Source organism: Ursus americanus, chromosome 2 (genome assembly GCF_024610735.1).
Source record: "Ursus americanus isolate L20-20 chromosome 2, mUrsAme1.1.p, whole genome shotgun sequence".
Lineage (NCBI taxonomy): Eukaryota > Metazoa > Chordata > Mammalia > Carnivora > Ursidae > Ursus > Ursus americanus.
Window position 1 is genome coordinate 64,289,199 of NC_142128.1, and position 19,751 is coordinate 64,308,949.

General features: G+C 32.5%; 1 protein-coding gene across 1 annotated transcript in view; it reads right to left on the reverse strand.

Moving 5' to 3' along the window:
- The window catches only part of KCNT2 (potassium sodium-activated channel subfamily T member 2), a 349,439-nt gene that overhangs the window by 134,108 nt on the left and 195,580 nt on the right, over positions 1-19,751 (reverse strand). The gene's annotated exons all lie outside the window — the stretch shown is intronic.

Consider the following 19,751-nt stretch of genomic DNA (forward strand, 5'->3'; position numbering starts at 1 on the left):
ATTGGTAAGGCTATTGATGTTATTGGTAAGGCTTCTGGCCAATAGTAGGCTACTAAAGTTTTGGAGGAATCAAAAGTTGTAGCAGATTTTTGACTATGTGGGGTGGAGCAGGTGGGGGGGGTTGGTGCCCCCATTCCTGTGTTGTTCAAGAGCCAAAAATGTACACTAAATTACCTAGTAACATAACTACTGTGTAAATTAAAAGAAAATTTATTTTATTCTGTTTAGCATTGTATGTCAGTCATTTATACAAATTTAGGATGTTTGATTATTAATATTATCAATGTCAGTAGCTGGCACATAGTTATTGGTGCAAGTGTCTGTCTTTTCCATTGTGTTTTTCTATGTATTTATACCTGACCATTTACATATTGAAATACATATTCCCCTCCCTTTCTCCTTTAAATTACAATTAAAATATTTATTATTTTAAATGTATTTATATAGTTATATTTACTCTAATTTCATTCCAGGATAGTAAAAGAAGTGTTACAAATATTTACTGTAAAAAGGACGGATTGGATCAGATCGGTTGAAAATCACTGCCTTAGATACATGACTTAATATGTAATTATCATGGGATTCCTTATTAGATAAAAAAAAATCAGTTTTCTTTCTTTTCCTAAAAAAGAAATTGATTTAGTCAACATAGGTGATTGACACAGGAAAAGGAATATGATAGAATATTCAACTAGATAATAATCTTCATTTGCATAAATTACGGAGAATTTTGTACAAGTTTGCACAAAATTGAAACCCACTCTGTAAAATAGAATTGAATATATCTTTATACCTCTCCTCTTAAGTGCAAATCTATGACTCCTCCTGGGACATTTTTAAAATACTAATCACTATCCCCTAACCTGAATTGAAAACCATTCTTTCCTGCTACTTTGCCCCTTGTTTCTCAATGTCATATGACAGCCAAGGTTTATTGATCATACCACTAACGCCTTCTCTGTCTTTCCCACCTTCTCCACCTCCATTCCACTGTCTCTACTTGCTACGGGCTTCCAATCCTTATCCATAATTTTTAAGGGCCAGATATCAGTTTTTAGAATTGATTTTTTTTTTTTTTTAGATTTTAGAAAGGCAATGTGCTTCATCTACCAGACCCTATGTAATACATCTAGGGAGGAACCTATGCTTTAACATACTATTATTTCTGCAGCTAAATGTGTGAATATTTATAGTAAGTGGAAAAAAGAAAAATTCAGTGTGGGAACTGCCGCAGGTCAGATTTCACCACCAACAGAAGTATTTCTTTTTCTTTCTTTCTTTCTTTCTTTCTTTCTTTCTTTCTTTCTTTCTTTCTTTCTTTCTTTTCTTTCTTCTCTCTTTTTTTTTGGAATTTTCTGGATTTTGGAATTACGGCTAAAGGATTGTGAATCTTTATTCAAGCTATGACTGTCTCTCACCTAGACAAATGTTACAGCTTCTTACTTGCTCTTCATGTCTTCCAACTCTTCAGCATTCTACCTATTACCCTTCCAATATTGTGCTATCCAATTAGAGTTGCCCTGCCATTTACGGCAGGGCATATAAATTAATTAATTAATACATAAATTATAAATTAATTAAAAATATAAATTAATAAATTGCATTTACATATAAAATAATTAAAATAAAATACAAATAAAAGTTCATATAAATTTACATATAAATTAATTAAAATAAAATACAAGTAAAAGTTCAGTTCCTTCATCTTACTAGCCATTTTTTAATAGCAATAAAGTACTCAATAACATTTGTGGTAACTGCCTACAGTATCAGACAATGCAAATACGGAATATTTCCATTATCACCAATAACTGGCCAGTGCTATTTGATTAGCCAAATGGATTAATGACCTTCCATAAATCCTAAAGCTTATAGGATATATTTCAAATTCCTTAAAATCTCATTCATACACTGGCAGAATTTGGGTAACCTTAGTAACATCCTATACCACCTTTTCATGACTTTGCTTAGCCACATTGCTGATAAAATTGCTCATCTATAGTAACAGGAGAGGAGGTAGAACATATGGGTGTACATGCAGGTTGGTAGGTAGATGTGTAGGTAGAAGTTTATGAAAATTTTGTCTGTCTTTCTGTGGTTCTGTTTTCTTTGTGAAATTGGTGGAAATGATGATTAAAGAAGAGGTTAGAAATAAGAGGAGAAAATACGGCATAGTTGCCTAAGAGACTGAAAGAGGAAACAAAACAGAGAAACACAGAATGATGTTTGGCAGCTCATGAACCCGGAGAAATCAAGGATCATGAATTTAAAGTGGGAATTGTAGGCAGGTTGTCTTTTGTTATTTTGTTTCTTCGGGCCATATTCAAATGCATGGAAGTAAACACCATCTTCTGTCAAGAAGACAGAGCATTCACCACCAGCGACTTCTGAGAAACAAGTTTAACTAATGGATAGAAGGCCAATGAACAGAGGATGAATTAAAATAATGGCTTATAATGGTGTGTTATGGAATTCGAACAGGTTAAGAAGAGAAGACAGGATCTGCAGTTGACAATAATGGTAAACGTTTGGTAGAATCAATGAATTTTAAGTCCCATGTAGTCAAAAGATAGTTGGGGTTCCATACTAGAGGATGTGAACTGAAGTGATAAGAGGCAGCGGTCAGAAACAGGGTCTCCAGGAACAGAGATTATGGAGGGGTCACATTAACAAGTAACAACATGATCTGCGGAGTGCCCCTCTAGAAGTGGGTGCTGAGATAGGATGGTGAGCAAGAACATTCAAAATAGGAAAATTACAGGTATTACGAGGTCTCTGCCATTCATGTCTGACAGGATTTCATCATTGCTATGGACCCATGACTGCTGTGTGTCTCCACTTCTTCCTTTTTCCAAACACCAGTGTTTTATTACAATTCTCTTGTTTCACTATTTTATATTCATATGCAATGGGGGTAGAGGTAGTTAAATAATTTATTAGTGTGTGTGTTGCCAGACCATGAGAAACTACATCTAGAACTGTCTTTGCATTTTCCAGATATCCTGGACTATAAGTTGGATGTAATAATCGATACAGATCTGTGGAGTATTTTTCATAATAATGAATGAGTCTCTCAATATATAGGGAAAATGTTGTACATGAACCCTTAGGTGGATAAGGATTTAAACTGTGGCTGAAACTACTATCACCCATATTCATTTTCTCCTTCTTCCTTTCAGTAATAGAAGCTCTTATTTCCTCTCACCCATCCCCAAATTCTAGCTGGGTGCATGGCTGCCCAGGTAGAAATTACATTTTCCAGCTTCCTCTTAGTTAGATATGGTCACCTGCCGAGGTTTGTCCAGCTTCTGTATTATTTTTTTGTGTACAAAACCACTTTCCCTAAACTCTTTCCTTCTTGTTGGTGAGACCACATAATGGCAAATGCTCAGTTTTGATTATGCAGACGGAGATAACTCCTTAGCAATGATAAAATCGGTCCATTTTTTTCCTTTATAGTTTCTAATTTCCCTCCCTTGTTGAAGAAAGCATTTCCTCTTTCAAAATTATGTACATCTCAGATCTTTTTCTCATCCTTTTAAAGTTTCTGTGTATTTGTTTTGATTTAGATCCTTCTTGTTTGCGGCTTGCTGTTAAAGCATCAACACAGGAGATCAAGTTATGTCACCACTGAGTGTGCCAAGCCATGGGCAAATATTGATCCCTCTGAGCCTAATTTGCCTTATTTTTAAAATGTGAATAATAACAGTATGTGCCTCATAGGATTTTCTGAGAAGAAAAGTAGGCAATGAGTATGAAATGCTGATCAGAATTCTAAGCAAGTATATATCCTCACAGTCATGATTATTAAAAACAAAGACTTCATAAAGTATCTTGAAATAATGCCAATAATACATTTAAAAAATATACGCAGCAAAACAATATAACATAAATTTATCATTCTGGAATTAAAACACGATCCAGTTTTATAAAAATGCTGATTTCTTCACGTATGATCATATGCTCACATGTATGTCTGAATAAGCACAAAAAATTCTAACAGCAGGTATCAAACTATTAACGCTAACTACCTCAAGGAGTGAGCAAATTTTCAAAAACAATGACTTTTAAAATAGTAGGACTCTGTGAGATTCTTGGTTTCTTTTTTATTGTTATGTTTATTATTTTTAATGTAAAGGCTTTTATGATAAGCTATTATAATAAAGATACAAGTTTATAGATATGTATGAGGTTTTCAAGTTCCTTTTACTTTATAGAAAATAAAATTAATTACATTTTAACAAGTCAGAGCCTTTTTTTAAAGTCTGCTTCAGTATTTTCTGAGCTCTTGTATATGATTGAAAATACTAGAAGCTTCTTCCATGCAGTTGCTAGGTAACAGGTCTTTGGAAAGCAGTAACAACAGAGGAGAGTGCACTAAACCAATGTACGGTTGTGATTTACAGAAATCAAATATCCTTTGGAAAAGAGCTTTTAAACAGAAACAAAAAACAGGATAAATTTTTAAAATTGAATGTTATTTGTTTTTATTTTATGGGGATAAGTTTATTACATTGACTGACTGAAAAAATTGTGTTATAAAATCTCTCACATATTCTTCGCTTATTAGACTGTTTATAAGCATGAGTGGGTCGATTGCTACGAAAATTGCTTTTTTTTCTTAGAGGAGAATGGATAATCTCTAACAATTGAGCTTTATTTTGACCCTGTCACTTTAATCAATAGAATAACCAATTGGTGCGTGTGTGTGTGTGTGTGTGTGTGCTGCATGTGTATGTGCATGCACACACATGCATGATCACACAACAGAGACTTTTGCCAACTCCAGGATAGTGAGCCGTTCAACCGTGAAATGTCTAAGAATAGGTTTAAGTAAACCTTTAAAAGTCATTTAGTTTCACAGGATCTAAATATAAGAATGCTTATTAAATATACAGAATTCAGGTCCATTTGAGATTGGCAATATCCTATAAAACAGATTTATTGCACCTCAATAATACAAAGTATAAAAAGCTTGCTTGATTTTCTAATTGCTTGAATCCTTGAATTATTTTAATGCTGCAATTTTTTAATGTATCCTATTAATTAAATGCTCAGGAGAATCAAGTTTCCTGTATTCCAGAGCAAAACAGTTTAATTCTGTTAACCTCTCTTTCTTTGAAACATGTCAGAAAAACAGCAGTCTTAATATTTTTTGAAAAATTATTATCCTCAGGACTCTGATTTCTTTAGGTTCTAACTAAAAGTATTCTCTCCTCACTAGCTCATGATAGTTATTGATATCATTAGAGCTAAGAATACAGTTATTGAATCATCTTAATAGTAATAATACCAAACAATATTTTAGCTTTTATGCTAAGTGATTCATATGTATATGTGTATATACACACATTATTAAACCTCACAAAAGCTTGATGATGTATTTTCAGATAACAAATCAGATGTTCAGAGGTAAAATAACTTGCCTAAATCCATTACTAATTTAAATTCAGACTGCCGAGAGAACTCTATAAAAATTATACAACTTAAAAATTGATTAACCAAACGCATTAAAATAAGTGATCCATTTAGTGGTTTTCCCCTCTCCTGAACCCATTTTAAGGATTACTGCTTGCTACCAGATGGACAAATGACTGAAATAGCCACTAAATTAAACTGATTACTGAAAAAATACAACCACGATGTTCCCCGAACACCCATCATTTAAGGAGGCAGTTTGGAAGGAATGAAGTCAAACTTGACCTTGAAATCAATTTCGTTACTTTGCAATCACACACACACAAATTGCAGCTAAACTAAATTGATTTGTGTCAAAGGGATTTGGAAAGATCTCTAGATTCATCAGTAGCAAATATACTGTTATACTGTGATAAATGTTACAAAAAATAAATAAATGCAGGTACTATAAGGGGATACAAAAGGACACCTTTCCTGCCCCGGAGTAAATTAAAAAAAAGCATCTCCAAGGAAGTAATGTTTAAACTAAGATTTTAAGGATAATTAAGAATAAGTTATTTGAATGGTGAAGAAAGTAGACAGAAATAATTTTCTTTAAAATAAAATCAGAGAGGGGCGCCTGGTTGGCTCAGTCATTAAGCGTCTGCGGCTCAGAGCATGATCATAGCGTTCTGGGATCAAGCCCCACATTGGGCTCCTCTGCTGGGAGGAGCTTCTTCCTCTCCCACTCCCCCTGCTTGTGCTCCCTCTCTCGCTGGCTGCCTCTCTCTCTGTCAAATAAATAAAATCTTTAAAAATAAATAAATAAATAAAATCAGAGAGGTAGAAGGATATTTAAATTTTTATGGAAATTAACAACTAAAAAAAGGTCTAAATAGTAAGGAGAGAAAATATTACAAAGTTGCTAACAGAGCACAAAGCACTGGGATCCAGCATAGAGATGAGAAGAAAATTGTATCATAATAGAAGGAAAGCAGGAAGTGCTAAGTGAAAACGAATCAACATTTGGAAAATATGATAGCCAAAAATTTGAGGAAATTTTCATTTATTGGCTTCAGAGAATTAAGAAAAATGAGATAATGTTTGAAATTGTAACTGCAAGAGCAGAGAGTATTTTGATAAGAAAATATTCCACACTGTTAAGTGCCTCTCAGCTGCCCAAGTGAGTTTGTGGTAACATGAATCTGACCCACTAAGCGATTTTTTTTTTCCCAGCAGTGCCCAGCCAAGGAGCAGGAAAAGAGGATCCATTTATGTAGGATTTTGTTTGTGTATGTTTCTTTCCAATTTGGAGCCATAAAAAAATAAAAACAAAGGAAATTAGTATAGTAATATGAGTTTGGTTGAAATGACAGCCCATAGAGTTCAGGTTGTCTAAAAAGGGCAGAAGAGAAGAAAGGAAGGCAAGGCCCAGGGAGAAGCCACACTGATGATGCTTTAGAGCAATGCTCCTCAGCTATTTGTGATGAAGAACCAGTGTTTTTTTCTTTTTCTTAATTTCCAACCCATTGCAGACACATACGTAGTTCTATTGTGCATGACTGGTATAGAATTCACGCCATGCATGACTCACCTATGATTTTGATATGAGTCTACTTGTTTTCCAAAGAGACAACACGCTGATTATGCACTTGGATGTTACAGTGACGTTAAATTGCTATCAAAGTTGCTAACAGCTTAATCTGAACTGCTGTACTTATCTTGCAGCCTAGCAAAAGTCTGTAGATTGAAACTGGTCTTTGAACAACACTTCGAATAGCACTGCATTAAAAGTCTTCATGAAGCAGAAGGAGCGTGTTTACGTGGTAATGGAGGGCTGAATAAGTAAATAGAAACAAGGAAGATTGAGTTTGGATACTGTGAGGTTTGAAGAGTATAAATAACACTGGAAGTATCTGGGATTATGTCAAGGTCCAGGTATATACTCTATTACATTTTTTTTCATTCTAAATCTCAGAGGATTCTTGTCAATTGGAAAATGGGTCTTCTGAATCAAGCATTCTATGAAGTTTACAATATAATATCTTAGCACTTGTAAAAATGCAAGATAAAGTAGGAAAATGTTGCAAATGTTGTCCTGTGCTTGATTTAAAGGATGCTTAGAATTAGAGTCACAAGATATGGGTCTGAATCCCATGTCTTTAAGCATGTAGTCTTTAGGGAACTGTGCTTAGTATCACATTAGACAAAAACATATATCTATGTACATCTGTCTTATAAAAATATAAACTTCAGACTAAAATAACTCAGGGCAGCATGCAGTAAACTACAGAGTTTCATACCAAGTAAATATTTTTGTTTTATAAAAATAAAGAGTAAGTGGAAATAGGAGCTTATATGAGTGCACACCTTTCCCTTACCAATTAGGGAAGATGCTACAATTTACCTGATCCTCCCAGACATATGACAACCCATAGCCATATTTATAGCTGTTATGTCTGTGACAGCTGTTTTTCAGTAGTGTCATTACTCTGGACAAAATTGCAAAGGAAGCTCTCACCTCATCACTTACGTTACACATTTAGTACATACTTACTAGCAACTGCTTGCCTTTTGACAGTTTACCATAGTAACCAAATCTTTCCCTTTCCTTCCAAACTGTTCTTACCAAATCATACATGATAGATAGATAGATAGATAGATAGATAGATAGATAGATAGATAAATGCTACTGTCAACTAGATGCTCATCTAACAATCTGAACAAAGTAAAAATAAAGTACAAAAGAAGAGTTAAATTCCAGTTTTTCCAGGAGACATATGTAACTTAAAAGGAATTCCTCAACGCAAAGGGAGTTTGATTGAATGGGTAATTGAGCCAAATGTTACGTCTAAATGAGTCCTTGCCTACTTGGATGTTCTTCCTTAATATCACCAACTTTCCACCAAACAACCCCCACAATTCTTCAACATAATATTCATAGCAACAGATTCCAAGAAATAAAGTTGGTTGGACATTTCAGTCATTCACTATTCACACACTATTTTTGACCTTAAGGGATAATTCCCTTACAAATGCTACATTAAAGAAAGTAACTTTTGGAATAGTAAACTGATTTGAAGCATTAAAAGATTAATCCACGGATAATCTAGAAGCAAAAAGCACAAAAGTACAAAAAAAGAGATAAAACTTTTGTTAGTTAAAAGCACCATAAATGCAATCCAAAGACAACTTGCAAACTGAAAAAAAAATGCAATTTTTAAAATGTCAGAATGTTCATAATTTTAGAATATGAAAAACCTCTATAATTCACTAAGAGAAAAATAGTCATCTCTGTAGAAAATAAGAGTACAGGGATGTATTTTATATATGAATGAACACACAAATGGGCAATAGATACATGAAAATGTGCAATTCTGTTAGTAATCAAAAACTGAAAATTAAAATGAACTGCTAGTGACAAAACCACGTATCTCTTAAAAGCACACATTTTGGAGACAGAGAACACAGATTAAAGGCCTGGTTCCACCACTTAGTACGGCATCATCAACATTTCACTTAATATCTTTGTGTCTCCGTTTCCTCATCCTCAAAATGAGAATACTGTTGACCCTTGAACAACACAGCGGTTAGGGATGCCAATCTTATGCATAGATGGCAAATGCACATAGAACATTTGACTGCCCTAAAACTTAGCCACCAATAGTCTACCATTAACCGGAAGCCTTGCCAATAGCATAAACAGTCGATTAACACATGTATTGTATATTACATATATTATATACTGTATTCTTATAACAAAGTAAGCTAGAGAAAAGAAAATGTTATTAAGAAAATGATAAGGAAAATACAATTACAGTACTATACTGTATTTATTGTGGAAAAAATGCACATATAAATGGACTCCTGCAGCTCAAAGGCATGCTAGTCAAGAGTCAACTATACTAATAAAATCTATCTATGGTAGGAAGCCTCCTGGAGCATGAATGGTTCTCATATCCTGGTATTCACAGAATAGGGTTGATCTGTGTAACGAAGAGGATATTGTGGAAGTTACAGGGTGGGACAGCCAGGGCTATGTCACAAAAGACATTGTGGCTTCTGCCTTGCTCTCTTCTGCCTTGCTCTCTTGTCAATGTTTTCTGGGGGAAGCCAACTGCACATCATAAGGACACTCAAGTAGCCCTAAGGAAAAGTCCAAGAGGTAAAGAACCATGTGAGTAAAGAGTGAGCCACACCGGGAGCAGATCTTCCAGCCCAAGTCAAGCCCTCAGGTAACCGTAGTCCCAATGGACGTCTTCACTGCAGCATCATAAATATCCTGATATTACTTCTCTCAAATTCTTGACCCACAGAAACTGTGAGATAATAAATGTTTATTGTTTGCACCACAAAGATTTGGGGTTGTTACACAGCAATAGACAACTAACACATTACTTTATAAGGTTGTGATGAAAAGTAATTGAGCTAATCTACAAAAAGCGCTTTAGAACAGTAGTCCGGGGCACCTAAGTAGCTCAGTCAGTTAAGTGTCTGACTCTCGATTTTGACTCAAGTCATGATCTCAGGATTGTGAAACCAGGCGTGGAAACTGCTTAAGATTCTTTCTCTCTCTCTCTTAAAAAAAAAAAAAAAGTAGTCCTTGCACATAGTAAGTGCTTTATAAATGTTAACTGCCACTATTAGTATAACTTTAATAATAATAATAATAATAAATATAGTTCTTAATATTATTTTTCATTTGCCCAAGGGGCAAGAGTTAAAGGAATATTGCCCGTTTTTGCAAAAGTAAGTTATACATTTCTGAAGAGCAAATTGGCATTGTGTACTGAAAATCAGAAAAGTTAAAACTAGTGATGTACTATATGCTGACTAACTGAACATAATAATAAAAAAAAGATTACTAAAAAAAAAAAATCAGAAAAGGACACATACTATTTAACCTAGACATTACACTAGGTAATCATTTAAAGCTTACGACAAGTTCAAGAAAACCTCTTTTATGATACTGAGTTTTATTTATTTATTTATTTATTTATTTATTTATTTATTTATTTATTTATTTCAGTCCTGGACAAAACTCAGTCAGAGTGAGCTGAAAAACAAAGAATACTGAATACACAACCCAAGGAGGAACTGATTTCATCAAAATTACTAATCTATGATTTCAGAATATTACAAATTTCTTTCCCTTATTTTCAAACACATACACTTCGAAAATTTGTTGGAAAGAACTTAGCTCAGCTCATTACATTCACCTTGGTGATTTTTAAAAATAGCTATCACTTTTTAAATTTGCCTTATTTTTCATTCTTCATTGGAAGCTGAGTTAACATTCAAGAAGGAAGTAGCCACTGACTGATCATCAGTTTTAGTCTCTGTGAATATAGGGATACAGCATAGCTGATGGCTTAAATGAGGACGTGGCACCAATGAATAACACCAGTTACTGTTATATTAAAAGATTAAATGGCATTTGTCATGGGTTATAAAATAAAACAATATGCCAATTGCACAATTTCATAAATTCATATACACTATCTTTTACCAACCTAATGATATTTTAGTGCACATAAACAAATTATTATAGTCTATACAAACATAACTCCTAGTCATAATTAAGTGAGTAACACATTCCCTGCTTAGATATCATCATTCACTAATGTTTTCATGGCATTAATTACACTTGATAATTTGGACCTTGTGGGAAAAAAATGTAAACATGTAAAATCTATAAATAAATTTAAAAACAACCATTATCAGAAAATCACCGTCTAGCTAGTATTATGCTTCTATATAAAAATGAAATATAATTCAGTATACATGAATTTTTATTAATAAAATTGTTACCCTACTTTAAGGAATTCCATATATTACTTATTCCATTTGTATTGACCTTCATTTTGATATAATTTCTAGTAAGGACTCTGGTTGGATAATACATATACACAGCATATCTATGTATCTCATGTATCTAGTCTCATACAGCTAGACATTTTGCTTCTTTCTACATTTATTATAATAATAAATAAAACTGCAATAAATGTCCTTTTACTTAAATGTTGTGTGCAGCTCATATTATTTCCTCATGAAACCTTCATGTAATTGTGTAAACAGATGTTAGTGCCTACATGACTAGTGAAGGAGACAGACAAGGGAGAAGCACAGTAGGAAAGAACTGGGTTTTCCCTACACAGGCAGAAAAACTGTAGATTTTTTTTTCCTTTTTCATTATATCATATATTGTTGCACATTTATATTTTACTGAGTTATAGTAATACTTCTGAACATTGTTACTGGATCTTTTAAATTTTTAAAACTTATACTATAGCCTGTATACTTTTAGTAATAAGATACTATGAATCTATGTTTTGAGGCAATGTTAGATAAACATCCCATGATAATGTTCTAGCATTAGGATACTATAATATCCTTGTATTAGGATCTCATTCTTTCAGGGTTAAAAATCATATTTTAAGAGACTTTCAATACAAAAGTAATTACTCCGGGGATAAAGATATTATATTAAATCATGAAAACTTTACCTAAATAGGTCTATCAGATTGACTAAATTCATCAATCAAAATCTGATGAGACTAGCGCATAATTGGAATCATGAGTTTTGATATATATGGAGGGTGGCAAGGGCAGGGGAGGAGGATCATAAGGTCATAGCTGAAGCTCTACACGGAAAGAACAGGCTCTGTTAGAGTGGAATTCTTGGGCAGAATGTAAAAGTACACTGGCTCACTGGTTAAAAAAAGGGTGAGGTAAAGAAAATGAGAAAATCTGCCATTAGAACAGACAGCTAGTCCATCTGATTTATCATTATACCACTGGAATCTAGACTAACAAATTGTTCACAGTAGGACTCAATAAAAATGTTTTGAATGAGTAAATGAGAGTGAAAGAGGATAAATCTATTCTTCCTTATAAATCATTGTTATCAAGAAACTACGTTAGACCGAAAATCATAGACCTAGGATATGATAGAATATGCCTGGCACTTTCCAAAGACAGAAGAAGAAATATGCTACTCTGGCTTTCAGAACCATGAAATTGAGTCTTGGGGAAATACAAGAATATAAGAAAATTAATAGAGAAAAACATAAAGATGCTTTGAGTTAATTAAATTTTAAGTGGTCCACAAGAAAATGGTTTGAAATACCTAATATTCAATGGCAATTTAATCAAGTGTCAAAGAGAACAAACTGGAAAGCTGGTTTGGCAATTTAATAGACACATATTAAAATTTTAAAAGCTACAAAAAAAGTAAAGCAAATAAGTTACCAATTTTTATTTATTAGGAAGAATGAAAGAAAAGAAAATATTTCACTTAAAAAATAATTCACACCAATGTTACTTTTTTAGTTTTGATTAAATGAATCATGGTTATATAAGAAGTTAACATCCTGGGAAGCTGTGCGATGTGAAGGGTATACGGGAATGCTCAGTCCTGTCTATACTAATCTTCTATCTAAATTATTTCAATAAAAAATGAAAAAGCAAATGCAATGGAAAATGAAATATTGATTTTTTAATTATTTTTTGAAATTTTTTAAAGCTTTATTTATTTGAGAGAGAGAGAGGGAGTGAGAGAGAAAGAGAGCAAGAGCGCATGACCAAGGGGAGGGGCAAAGGGAATGGGAGAAGCTGACTCTCTGCTGAGCAGGGAGCCTGACTTGGGCTCCCTCCCAGGACCCTGACATCATGACTTGAGCAGAAGGCTTAACCAACTTAACCAACTGAGCCATCCAGGTGCCCCCAAAATATTGATTTAATACTGAATTGTAAAAATACAATTAAAAAAGACATTTTGGGACAATTGCCAACATTTAAATATGAACCAGAACCATGAAATTATTTAACACTCTTAAGGATGAAAATGTTATGCTGGGTATATAGTAGAATGTCATTCTTTGGAAAAGCATGCTGAAGTTAAAAGTGTGTGTGTGTGTGTGTGCACGCGCATATGGAGAGAAGATTAAGCAAATGTGGGAAACTGTTAATTGCTGAATGCAAATGGAGGGAATACAAGTTTTCATTGTATAATTTTTAAGCTGCATGTTTCATTTTTTTGTAAAGTAAAAAATAATGAAGAAAGAAAAAAACTTAAAGACTCCAAATTGTGCTGGTCTTGAACATGGCCTTAGGTTAAGTGGTTTCTCATGATTTCAACAATAACACAAAAATCAAAGAGAATATTTTCATCTGAAAATGGAGAATTTTCAAAGTTGGGTATTTCATCTTTTGAAAATATAGGAATTCAAAGCATTATGTTCTTAAGTAGGTTGTAAGAATGAAATTTAAACTGATATCTATGTGGGTGTTATATGGGAAATGAAGAAATTATTCAGCATGAAAAACTCACACCTTACCATTTGGTTAAAGTCAAGCATTGCACATACATATGTTATTTAAAAACAGCTAACATAATTTGCAATATTTATATTACTTGGAAATATTTTTCCACTCTCTTTTCTGGGTAGAAAAAAGTGAAGCATTGGGATATCTTGTGTTTTAGCAAAAAAATTAATAGTGAATAAACTGAGACAAGACCTTCATTTTTTAGTCAAATCATTTCTCCAGGATTTGTGTGTGTGTGCACATGAACACACGCATATGTGTGTGTATTTTAAACAATATTGTTTTTATAATGGTAGTCATGACTACCTACTATAAGAAATATGTTTATAGAATATTGTCATGATATTGTTAAAAATACTTTCGTCTATACTTTTAACTTGTATTGCAATTGAAATCTTTTTTATTTTTTTTTAATTCCCAGAACTCCTACTGTTCTAGTATAATGAATCATTCTTCTAGGCATGTTTTAGTTGTGAAGTAGAGAGAATTTCATTCAGTCAAACACTTTACTATTGAGGTATGATTCTTCCTTTCATTCATGAACTTTAATTCAAATTCTGTTATTCATGAAATATCATAGTCAAAGCATGGAAAATAAAATTCATAGAAAATTCACAATTTACAGATTGATTTTTACATTCTTTGACTTTTACATTTTCTACTCATAGAAATTTATTTATAAATTAATTATTAACATTCTTTTCTGCCACCTGTGGGTGAAAATTTACCAATTTGATTTTTATGTCTTCTTATATCTGTTAAAATGAGGTAGAAAATTTTCAAGGACCCAGTATTTTGAAAGAAAATTAGTTGACAAATCAAAGGCAATTGAATATTCACTCACAGATGATATAACCCTTTATCTGGGAGGTAAAGATAGAGTGGCAACCTAAATTTAGCAATTGATTTACTCATATAGCAGGGCCTTATCTCCCACTGATTTTCTGAGTAACTTCATCTGATGAGACAAATAGCAAACTTCTTTTAGATTCATCTAATTGGAGAGCTCAGTTTATTCTTTAAGTTCATTCAAGGCCTTCCAGTAAAAGAGTTCTTTTCCTAATAAAGTACATTTTTTTCCTGATGTTTCTTTTGTTTTGTGTTTTGTTTCTCTTTTTAACAATTTCTGGACTATAGAGTAAGGAAAGAGATAAGGGTTTGGTTTTATTCTGATTAAAATTTTCTCTATAGAAACATGTCTGAAAGCTGAACTGTTATAATGTTTTGCTTTTTTTATCCTGGTTTTGCCACTAACAGGAGAATATCTGTGAAGGGTTCAACAATGTGGATCTCTTTTGTCTAGGTGATTTCAGATCAGATATATGACCTTGGAGAGACTTTACTAGAATTGCTAGTCCCGCAAGAGGCTGCCAAAGAATTCAAGATGTTACAAAACCACATTTTTATATTAGTCATAGCTATGGAACACTGCCATTACTTCTTCCTATGTTTCAGTACCAACTGTCACTTCTTAAAAAAGAAGTGTATTGATAAAAAATATTTCTCACTGGAAAAGAGATTTAACATAACCAAAGCTATAGTACCATTTGACTTTTGTTCTACAGAGGTTGACAAAAAAATAATCCACCAGAAAGAATCTTTTAAAATAATGATATGGTAAAAAGAATGCTGGCATCGATATACTGGAAAGAGGAAACTAGTGAGTTCAGGCTGACACTGGAGGCATGAAGTTGTAGCAGCCTACTATACCACACAAATGGTCATCACTACTGTAAATGTGCTGGGGAACAGGAAGACTAGCCATAAGCATATAGGCAGAACTCAAGGATACCCAGGAAAGAAGGAAAGGGGAGTGTTTTCACACAGTCATGATCATGGCATGAACTAGGGTTGTGTCAGTGGGTAAGCTTGGGATACTCAAGGAGTCTAACCTATAGGACTTGATGGATTGAATGCAAATGACTGAAGAATGATTCATAGTTTTTTGGCTTGAGTTCTAAGTAGATGGTGTTGAGAAGAATGGACAAAAACAGATTTTAAGTTGGGAAAATCAATAAATATTTCTAGATATCTTAATTTTGAGACAGCTGTTAGAAACCTAATAAGAGATATTGGCTATAAAGTTAGAGATACAAGACTGAAGCTCATAGTGAATACTGAGGGAGAGATTTAATTTTGGAAATCATAGAAATGAATGAGATACCCTAAGGAAAAAGTATGTAGGGAATACTGTAGAAAATCTTATGTAAATAATATGGCAATTTTATATCTCACTTTTCATTGCTTACCCCTTTCATTTATTTTTGTAGTCTTACTGCACTCCTTAGGATTTCCAGGAAAATGCTAAGTAAAAGTGGTTTTGGTAAGCATCCCTGTTTGTACCTAATCTTAAAGGCAGACTTTCAATACGTGGTCATTAAATATTCTTTTTTCCTCTAGGTTATTGTGTAGATAATTTCCTTAGGCTAAGGAATGTTTTCCTTGTAGCTTTCTAACACTTTATCTTTCTTTATTTTTCTTTTTTGCAAATTGTAAATGGATACTGAATTCTCTCTCAAAAACTTTTTTTGTATCCATTGAAATGATACTATTTTCTCCTTTGACATCATGATCTATTTCTGAAATAATTTCAATTTGGTGATGATATATTATTTTTTAAATACATTACTTTGTTGTTTCACTAATATATTTTATATAATTTTTCAACTATGTTAATCAATTAAATTGGTCTCTAATCATTTCAAATGTTATCGTCAATAAGTTTTGCATCATGGCTAGGTCAGCCTTATAAAACGAGTTAGGAAGAGATCTTTCTTTTCCTACTCTCTGGAAAATATGTGAAAGCTAACTAAATGCTTTTTGAATATCTATAATAAGCTGTTTGTAAAACATCACGAGCAACCCTCACTTTTCCTGGAAATAAAGATAATATAGATTTGTTAGGAGAATGAGAAATAGGTACTCAAGATTCACGATAATCATCAATTTGATAGGTACCTATTACTAGTGGCTCATGTTCTTTTGAGATAGTTTCTTTTTACTATCCACACTTTATATATCAAAGAACTCAAGTTGAGAGAAATTTAGAAGCCAGAGGTCATGTACTTACTATATAGTAGAATGGAAATTTGACTGATGATGGTCTCATTCCAGAATTTGCACTAACGATCTCTTAGACAAATTTATCGTAAAAAGGAAAATTGCTGAAAGTAAATTTTCCTATCAGCCAGTTTGAGTTTATTTTCTTTTTAGGAAATTTGTGGTGATTAAAATAATCAAACTATCTATGAAGTATATTTTTATGTTATTGAATCTCATTAAAATTTGCAGTGGTTTATATTCGGAAATTCTGTATCATAGTTATTATTCTACTGAGGATATTTTCTATCTCCAGACTTACTATTTTTACTTTCCTCTCTTGGTGAAATGAGTAAGAATATATCTTTTCTGCTGCTGAAATCATGCCCATATAGACTTTTTTCTTGTAACTCTCATCAAAGTGTAGAAGATTATTTTAATTATAATTAGTAATATAACAATTCATTCAAGTGATATTGTAAGAATTCAATAGTTTAATGAAGTTGTCATTTTGTTCAGAAGAAAAGGATACATATATGAAATGACTGGTAGATGTGCATAAAGTAATAGTTGCTAGGTTGCTATATTGTTTTTCTTTTTAATATTTTAAAATTTAATATTTTACATACTCAAATTTTGAAGTTTCTTCTTTTCATCTTGAAAAACATGGATTTACTTCTAAAAAAATATGTAAATTATAGTCGTGGTAGTAGTTCCACAATTTAGGGTGTACTGAAGAGGCTATTTAAATAAACAGAAATAAAGTAATATCATTTTATATCCTGTATAATTGGAATTGTGCTATTTAATGCTCATGAAAACACAAAGACAAAAAATATAATGAATATTATCAAATGAATATTGGTTTCATATTAAAGCAATTATTATTTTATTACAAATCATATCAGTTATCTATTACCAAATAACAAATGGCTACAAATCTCAATAACTTTAAGCAACCAATACTTAATTTCTCAAAATTCTGTATGTCAGCATGGCTCTTTGGGTTGACTGTGGATAACGTGGAATCTAGAGAGGTGGGGGGCCTGGGATGGATAAGCGTCACTTTCCATGTGATTTTTCAACCTTAGGGAGGCTAAATTGAGATTCTTTACATGCAGTTCTCTGGGTAGTTTTCCAGTGAAGCTAAAGCAGACTTTGAAGACTTAGCCTCTGAAGTCATACAATGTAACTTTTGTCACATTCTATTGGTGAAAGCACGTCATAAGACCAGCCTGTATTCAAGTGGTAGAGAACTACATTTCACCTCTTCAAGGAATAAGCTGCAAGATCCCATCAACACTGGACAAACACAGGGAACATGGTTCATCGAAGACCATTATTTTAACAATCTACCACACAAACTAAGTGCCAGCTTAATACACTGTCTTTTGAAAGGTAGAGTCTATAATCTTTTAACCTCATGCTGAGATGTGAAATATATTATATTGGTTTAAGAGCCTCATACATCACCCCAAACTGTTTTATGACATTTTAATGAAACTAGGATGCTTTTATCTTTTTATAATATAAAAAAAAAGTTCCTCTGAGATGTAATCTCAGCCTAAAAGAATACAGACATCATTAAAAGGAATTTCAGCAGGTGCCATAAATAAGAAATATTGTTTTAAACTATCAGGATAGAACTTTTAACTATCCCACTCATTTCAATGGGTTTATCAAAAAAATGGTAAGATAAGAATATGAAGAGAATCAATGCAAATAGTCTTTGTAATTTTTTATTTGTAAAGGTGGACTGTTTTAGTGAGTTCGATCTATCTGTTGTAAACCTATTGAGGGCCTGTTAAGAAGGAGAAAGAACTAAAGTCTATTCTGAACTTCAGTTATAACACATTCAAAATTACAAATTGTCTTCCTAAATACATACTGTTTTAGGATCCACATTTGATATCCATTTATTGAGCACCTAATATGTTCCAGATATTATTTAATACTTACTGCTAATCCTAATCAATGAAATAGAGACATCACATATATTATACATAAATTAACAGAAGAGAAAAATGGGGCTCAGAATACTAACTTGGCTACCTAAATCTTAAGTGGTTAAATTCACATTTTTAGGGCTTATGTCATTACTGCCTTCCTAAAAATTATATCATAATAAGTCATTATCAGGTATAAAATTTTTACAAAAATATTCCTTTTACTAAATAATAATAAAAAGAAGGCAGCTTAGTTGCAAAGGTTTTTTAGATAAACAACTCGTATTGCTTCAATGCTAATTACATATGTAACAGGGAGTACATGGAGAATTTGCACATATTTTCCATTAAATTTCACAAAGACATTTACAAAGCAGGTGCTCTTATTTTTAATTTTCAGTTTAGAGAACAGGTTTTTTTAAAAAAAAACAAAAACCATAGCACCATCATCACAAACCATTTAAATCAGTATTAGTACTTAAAACAAATTTCCAAACAAATACTAAAATGCAGCCACAGTTAAGAGCCATTGCTTTGTTTGCTATACATTTTTAGAGAAAACTGATGCCATTAGAAGCAAGAGTGAAAAGATAAAAAACAGCGAACTGGGTTGCAATAATTTCATGGTTTTCTTGATATTATTTAGAAATTTCTTAGTGTTTATAATTTTTCATTTAAATATCATATGCAATAGGTAAGCATTTTAAGATATGTAAACACAGATGAATACATTTTGCTAACAGTTAAAATGATTTACATTTTAATGATGTTTGCAACTTTAAATTATTAAGGTGAAATGTTAAAAAAAACAAGGATGTTATTTCTTTTAAACGTACATAAATTACTGGGTGGATCAAAATTAGTTCCTACAGAAACATTTTAGAAAAAAATAACGTATCATCTTACTGTTCAATTTCCTAACAGTTTAAAGTATAATCTCATATGAAATTACTTTAAAAGCAGTGTCTCTACGAAAAACTCACATGTATGTTTTTCTTGAAATGTTTTCAGAATCTATCTTATCTCCAAATAAATCTCCAA